This window comes from Eptatretus burgeri, chromosome 5 (assembly GCF_056783735.1).
Source record: "Eptatretus burgeri isolate ZD-2024b chromosome 5, Ebu_testis_v1, whole genome shotgun sequence".
NCBI classification, from domain to species: Eukaryota; Metazoa; Chordata; class Myxini; order Myxiniformes; family Myxinidae; genus Eptatretus; species Eptatretus burgeri.
In genome coordinates this window covers 48,200,665-48,208,164 of record NC_140965.1, presented here as the reverse complement: position 1 = coordinate 48,208,164, position 7,500 = coordinate 48,200,665, and the positions used below count along the sequence as shown (strand labels likewise).

The window sequence follows — 7,500 nt, the reverse complement described above, 5'->3', positions numbered from 1 at the left end:
GGGACATCTGTATGTTGAATGTAAATGGATTTCAGATCTGCAACAATATATATATATATATATATATATATATATATATATATATATATATATATATATATATATACATATACATATATATATATATATATATATATATATATATATATATATATAGATAGTTACGTCTGAGAAGGGGGGGGGGGGGTATGCATTCAAAGGGTAATTAGGATATTTAATTAGGCATGCCATGCTGCTCGAGTTGTACCAGGATCTAGATGTAATAAGTAGCAATTCAGTGGTGATAAGTTGTCTAGTAAATGTCCATTTCTTTAAGGGGGAAATGGTAATTGTCACGTAATTAGATAGGGAGATGGGTTAGGGTAAGTGTGTATGCGTAAACCCTTTTAGTATTCCCTGTAGGCTTGCCGTGACGTAACAGGACAGTGCTGCGGATGGCTCCGCCCCGTGATCACGATTGGCGGAAGGCGACGGCAGAGGGCCAATAAAAGGGCTCGATTGGAAGTGACGAGGACTCGAGTATAAAAAGGTTCTGTTCGGGAAAAGAAGAGGAGGAAGAGTCATAAAAAGAAAGCGTCTGGTCGAGGCTGTTGGTCTCGGAGCGCGCTCTCTCGTTGCGCTGGTTCGTTCCTCGATTCGTCGTGTCTCGTGGCCTTGCTGTGCCTCGTGCCTCAACTCGGTTGGCTCTGGAGTTCTGCTGGCTCGGAGTACGGGACCGAACGGCGGGCGGACCTGCCTCCCTCTCCTGCTCGCATATTGGCGCCAGAACTGGCTCCCTGGCGGCTGTGAGTGGTCTTGGGCCTACACCAGGAGGTCGACACCACCAGGAACAGCACCACGGTGTCTCCTGTCCCTGACGAGCGCAACGCCAGCTCGTCCGGCGCCAATCCAGTGACTGTTGTGTCGACACCACGTGCAAGCCTGACCACCAGCTACGGTGTGTGTGTATATGTGTGTGTGTGTGTGTGTGTGTGTGTGTGTGTGTGTGTGTGTGTGTGTGTGTGTGTGTGTGTGTGTGTGTGTGTGTGTGTGTGTGTGTGTGTGTGTGTGTGTGTGTGTGTGTACCTGGTGCCTTAGAGGGTTTGAGATTTGTATATCCATTGGAATTGTTTGTGTTTTCCCCACGCCCGAACCCACACCACCATCCCGTCGAATCGCCCCGGATCCCTCCTCTTGCCGAGTCTTATTATTATTTCTGGTTAGAGAAATAAACATTATTAACTCAGTGAAAAGCGACTCGTGCCACCTTCCTCGTCCCGTTTGCTGTGGAGCGATTCAAACCGCCATCTTTGGGTTATAAAAAATAAACCACCTCCATCGTTTCGGCTCATTCTACGTTGGCGGGACTGTTCAAGTCCCGTGGACGTCACAATATATATATATATATATATATATATATATATATATATATATATATATATATATAAATATATATTTTTTTTTAATATATCATATATATATATATATATATATATATATATATATATATATATATATATATATATATATATATATATATATATATATATATATATATATATATATATATATATATATGTGGGGTCGCCCGAAAGTTACTTTAACCCTGAAAACTTTCTCGCACTTCCCTCCGTCCCTTCCCCTCTGCCCTCGCCCCTCGCCTGTTATGGTATGCGGAAACACTGACTAAGAAGAATGATGGAGCACATTCAGATACAATGACAAATTAATTATTTTAAGTACTGCACAAGAACACCTGTATATTAAAATAGTTCAAGAACAATGCTTCACAAGGAAGGGATAAAGTGACTTTCAGTCCACCCTGTATATGTATATCGCATATATATATATATATATATATATATATATATATATATATATATATATATATATATACATATATACATATATACATACAGTGGGGAGAACAAGTATTTGATACACTGACGATTTTGCAGGTTTTCCCACTTACAAAGCACGTAGAGGTCTGTAATTTTTATCAGTGCTACACTTCAACTGTGAAAGACGGAATCTAAAACAAAAATCCTGAAAATCACATTGTATGATTTTAAAGTAATTAATTTGCATTTTATTGCATGAAATAAGAATTCCGGCTCTCACAGACCTGTTAGTTTTGTCTTTAAGAAGCCCTCCCATTCTCCACTCATTACCTATATTAACTGCACCTGTTTGAACTCGTTATCTGCATAAAAGACAGCTGTCCACACTCAATCAATCAGACTCCAACCTCTCCACAATGGGCAAGACCAGAGAGCTCTCTAAGGACATCAGGGACAAAATTGTAGACTTGCACAGGGGTGGGATGGGCTACAGGACAATAGTCAAACAGCTTGGTGAGAAAGCAACAACTGTTGGTGAAATTATTAGAAAATGGAAGAACTTCAAGATAACAGTCAATCTCCCTCGGTCTGGGGCTCCATGCAAGATCTCACCTCGTGGAGCCTCAATGATCATGAGAAAGGTGAGGGATCAGCCCAGAACTACACGGCAGGACCTGGTCAATGACCTGAAGAGAGCTGGCACCACAGTATCAAAGAAAACCATAAGTAGCACACTACGCCGTCATGGATTAAAATCCTGCAGCGCACGCAAGGTCCCTCTGCTCAAGCCAGCGCATGTCCAGGCCCATCTGAAGTTTGCCAATGACCATCTGGATGATCCAGAGGAGGAATAGGAGAAGGTCATGTGGTCTGATGAGACCAAAATAGAGCTTTTCAGTTTAAACTCCACTCGCCGTGTTTGGAGGAAGAAGAAGGATGAGTACAACCCCAAGAACACCATCCCAACCGTGAAGCATGGAGGTGGAAACATCATTCTTTGGGGATGCTTTTCTGCAAAGGGGACAGGATGACTGCACTGTATTGAGGGGAGGATGGATGGGGCCATGTAGCGTGAGATCTTGTCCAACAACCGCCTTTCCTCAACAAGAGCATTGAAGATGGGGCGTGGCTGGGTCTTCCAGCATGACAACGACCCGAAACACACAGCCAGGGCACTGAGGAGTGGCTCCGTAAGAAGCATCTCAAGGTCCTGGAGTGGCCTAGCCAGTCTCCAGACCTGAACCCAAGAGAAAATCTGTGGAGGGAGCTGAAAGTCTGTGTTGCCCAGTGACAGCCCTGAAACCTGAAGGATCTGGAGAAGATCTGTATGGAGGAGTGGGCCAAAATCCCTGCTGCAGTCTGTGCAAACCTAGTTAAGAACTTTTGGAAACGTCTGATCTCTGTAATTGCAAACAAAGGTTTCTGTACCAAATATTAAGTTCTGTTTTTCTGATGTATCAAATACTTATTTTATGCAATAAAATGCAAATTAATTATTTAAAAATCATACAATGTGATTTTTCAGGATTTTTGTTTTAGATTCCGTCTTTCACAGTTGAAGTGTTGCACTGATAAAAATTACAGACCTCTACGTGCTTTGTAAGTGGGAAAACCTGCAAAATCGTCAGTGTATCAAATACTTGTTCTCCCCACTATATGTATGTATGTATGTATGTATTTATGTATGTATGTATGTATGTATATATATATATATGTATATATGTGTATATATATATATATATGTATATATATATATATATGTATATATGTATATATGTATATATGTATATATGTATATATATATATATATATATATATATATATATATATATATATATATGTATGTATATGTATATGTATATATATATATATATATATATGTATATATATATATCTGAATCCCAGTGAATCATCGCAGATTTATTGTTGTAGAATTCCCGCCCATCGGCGTGCCAAAGACCGCGTCGAACTAATAGCGGCCGCTTCGCCCACCGAACGGACAATCCAGTCGTGACTTTCTGGAACAACGCCAGAAACCAGTCACGGGTGGGTTTTTAATCCCAACATAACCTTGTTCGCACTCTACCCACGCTACAGGGTCCGATCGCCAAATCTTCGATTTACCTAATTATTCGCGCAGGTAGGTTACTGAGAGATTGTACCTCAACGGGACCGCTTGGAAATGAGCCGCTTAAGCAGCTCGCTTCCTTTTGGGATAACCGAGCGGGGTATTATCGCGCAGTCCCGTTGGACCCGATCACTTTACCAGCTATTTAAAAACCAACTATATTCCGAGTGCAAGATGGGGCAGTTCAATGAGGGAATGGAAGCAAGGGAACGAACAGGTTTACATTCACACAAGGACATTTATTATAATAAAGCACGTATGCAATTAAACAAGGCAAAACACGTATGCAATTATACAAGCAACAAAAGCACGACAAAAGAACTACAACCGTCTACTTATTATGTACAGTCACTTGCACTTAACAGCAGTTCCTACTTATTGGACGGGCCCACGGACACACGTACGCACACACACACACCCAAGAAATGGTGGCAGAGGCCTTTAATAACGAGCTCCAGCTCGGAGGACAGGTGAGCTGAAACTCAGAACCTATCTCGAACCTCTCCACCTCGTGTGGTCTTCAAGTTGTTTGGACCCGGGCTCCAGCGAGAGCGAGCTGGATCCAATCGCCAAGCCGCGATCCGTCCCGAGCTCCCGCGAATCCTCCCGCGCTTCTCAACACGTGCTGGTGAGACGAGGCGCTGATCCTTCCCGTCGATGCATTGCTTACCCGAGGAGCCACCTCCCGCGCTTCTCAACACGTGCTGGTGAGACGAAGCGCCGAACCTTCCCGTCGATGCGTCGCTTCCCCGAAGAACCACCTCCACGAAGAGGTCGATGAGTCGCACCAAGCCGGGAACTAAAATGGAGAACAAAGAGCTCCACGGACCAAGAAGAAGAAGCCACCACTCGCAGCTCGAGCCGAGCGACCGGCTTAACTTCCTTCCAAACTCGGCGGCTTGAAGCAAAAAGCTCTCCCGAGCCAAGCAGAAGCCGAAGCTCACGGAACCGTCAAAGCAAAGAGCCTCCAAAAAGCCTCCTCCCGAGCCAGGCCTCAGCCAAAGCACACTGAGCCAGCCAAAGCAAAAAGCTTCTGAAGGCCTCAACCCTAACGCAAGCGAAGCAGGACCCGATGGTCTACTGAACGACTCCCCTCAACTCCCTTCTCCAACTCTGCCCACGAACAAAAGAAAAAGATCTCCTCTTATCCTTCTCCCGCCCTTCCCCCGATCCTGGCGTGACTCATGCCCTCTTGCTCCATCCCCCGCTCAGCCACGGGTGGGAGGGAGTTGTTGACATCATGAGTCACGGGACGGCAAGGTGGTTCTTCCTCTTTGCAGATGAGGGGGAGGGATGTCTCCATTGTTCGTTCCCTAACTATTAAATCGATCCGCAGCACATCTAATCGATTTTGAACATTTAAACAATGGAAGGTGAGCTATCTCGGGAACATGCACTTATCGACATAGCTGACTAAAGGAACTTGTATGTTGTGTGCAATCGAATTCCCAAATTCGTAACTATATATATATATATATATATATATATATATATATATATATATATATATATATATATATATATATATATATATATATATATATATATATACATATTGCATATATATGTATACATATATATTGTTGCAGTTTTGGAAATTCACAAAACACCATTCAGGTTCCCCAAAGATCAGTTATTTCAATAAGTAAGTGTTTCAGGTTAGAATCCCCACCAATGTGTGAAGGGATTTATTTGTGTGCCAGGCTATGAATCTTTGAGGTAGTCGTTATTCTTTCTCTGTCTTTAATTTTGAAACATCCTACAAAAACTCCTCACCATCGTCAAGCAACGCTCCCCAACGCCACCACTGCTCAAGCCGCCATTGTGCGCTGTGGCGTGAACCAAATTTGCATAACTGGATCACAGAGCGACATCCCCGAAACCCACGGGTGACGTCAGACTTGGGGTATCCCGCGAGGCTTACCAGGGGTGAGAGGTCGGAGTTGAAAAGTGGGCGGAGCCCGGCCTCGGGTTGAGAGATCAAAGAGCGGCTCGCCTCGGGCCAATATAAGGGAGGAGCTCGAACGAGTTTGAGGCTGATTCGGGAAACGGGCGGCAGCGTGGAGAGGCTGATTCGGGAGACGGGCGGCAGCGCGGAGAGGCTGATTCGGGAGACGGGCGGCAGCGCGGAGAGGCTGATTCGGGAGACGGGTGGCAGCGCGGAGAGGCTGATTCGGGAGACGGGCGACAGCGCGGAGAGGCTGATTCGGGAAACGGGCGGCAACGCGGAGAGGCTGATTCGGGAGACGGGCGGCAGTGCGGAGAGGGTGACTTCAGAGATTCATCGCTCTCGGGAGATGGGCAGTCGCGGAGAAGGAGGGAGCGCCAGATGAGAGCCGGAGAAGCGTCGGTGAATGGCCAAGGAGGAGAAGCGCATCGGTAAAGCTACGTCGCGGTCCGGGCGAACGGCCTTGAGATGGTCGAGCGGCGCTGAGGCAGTGGATGGGTCATAAAAGGGCATCAACTCGAAAAGAGCAAAGACCCGTTCACTCCTCGCGCGTCGCCGGCCAGGCCCGACCTCCCAGGCCGCAGTGCAGGCCGGACACCAAGGAGAACCGAGCAAGCCGCTCGCCAAGCTGCTCAAGCCGCCCGGCCGCTCAAGCGACCGGCGCGTGCGACTCGAGGGCCAAGCCAGGGACAGCAGGGGTCACTGACCCGAAGACCTTCGAGCCGTCACAAGGGGCGGCAAGGTAACCCGCCCGGCCTCTTATGAGCCTCCGGTCATCCACGCTCCGAGTGGAAATAAAGGCTCGCGAGCCCTGTTCTTTATTGGGGGTTTTGTATGAAAGTGTTCTGTGGTGCCTTGTCTGGTTAAGTAGAACTGAATTAAGTGCATGCCTGTACATAATAGATAGACATCGGCTGTAGGCTTTGCTCGTGTCTTGGCCCCTTCCCCCATTGATTTCTTGCCTGGTTGAAATAAATGTCCCCATTGTTTGAATGTCAATCTGCTCGGTGCGTCATTTCCTCCCATTTACTTCCACGGTGCGTTCGGGAAATTAGCCGGCTATTAAAGCCAAATTAAAGTGGTCAATTGGTCCGACGGAACTTGGCGATTAAAACCGCTCGGCATCGCACACAGAACGAACGTGATAAAGAGGCTCGTTTCCGTACCAGTTCCGTTAAGGTAGAATTTCTAGGTACTTCTGTCTGCGCGGATAATTAGGTATATTGAGATTCAGCTATTAACCCTGTACTGCGTGGACAGAATATTGACAGTTTATGGTGCGTTAAGGTATCCGTAGCAGGTTTCCGGAGTTGTCCGGAAGCTACGACTGAATTCCGGTTTTCGGTTGGCGCGCGGCTGCATTTGGGCTGAAGCGGTCATGCGTGGCTGTCCGAACTGGCTCATTCGTAACAATAAATATATATATATATATATATATATATATATATATATATATATATATATATATATATATATATATATATATATATATATATATATATATGTATGTTTTTATATATATATATATATATCTATATATATGTATGTTTTTATATATATATATATGTATGTTTATATGTTTATATATATATATATATATATAT

At 45.0% G+C, this 7,500-nt stretch overlaps 1 protein-coding gene across 1 annotated transcript in view; it reads right to left on the bottom strand.

Annotated features, from left to right (window-relative positions):
- The window catches only part of LOC147026383 (uncharacterized), a 28,892-nt gene that overhangs the window by 20,380 nt on the left and 1,012 nt on the right, over window positions 1-7,500 (bottom strand). The gene's annotated exons all lie outside the window — the stretch shown is intronic.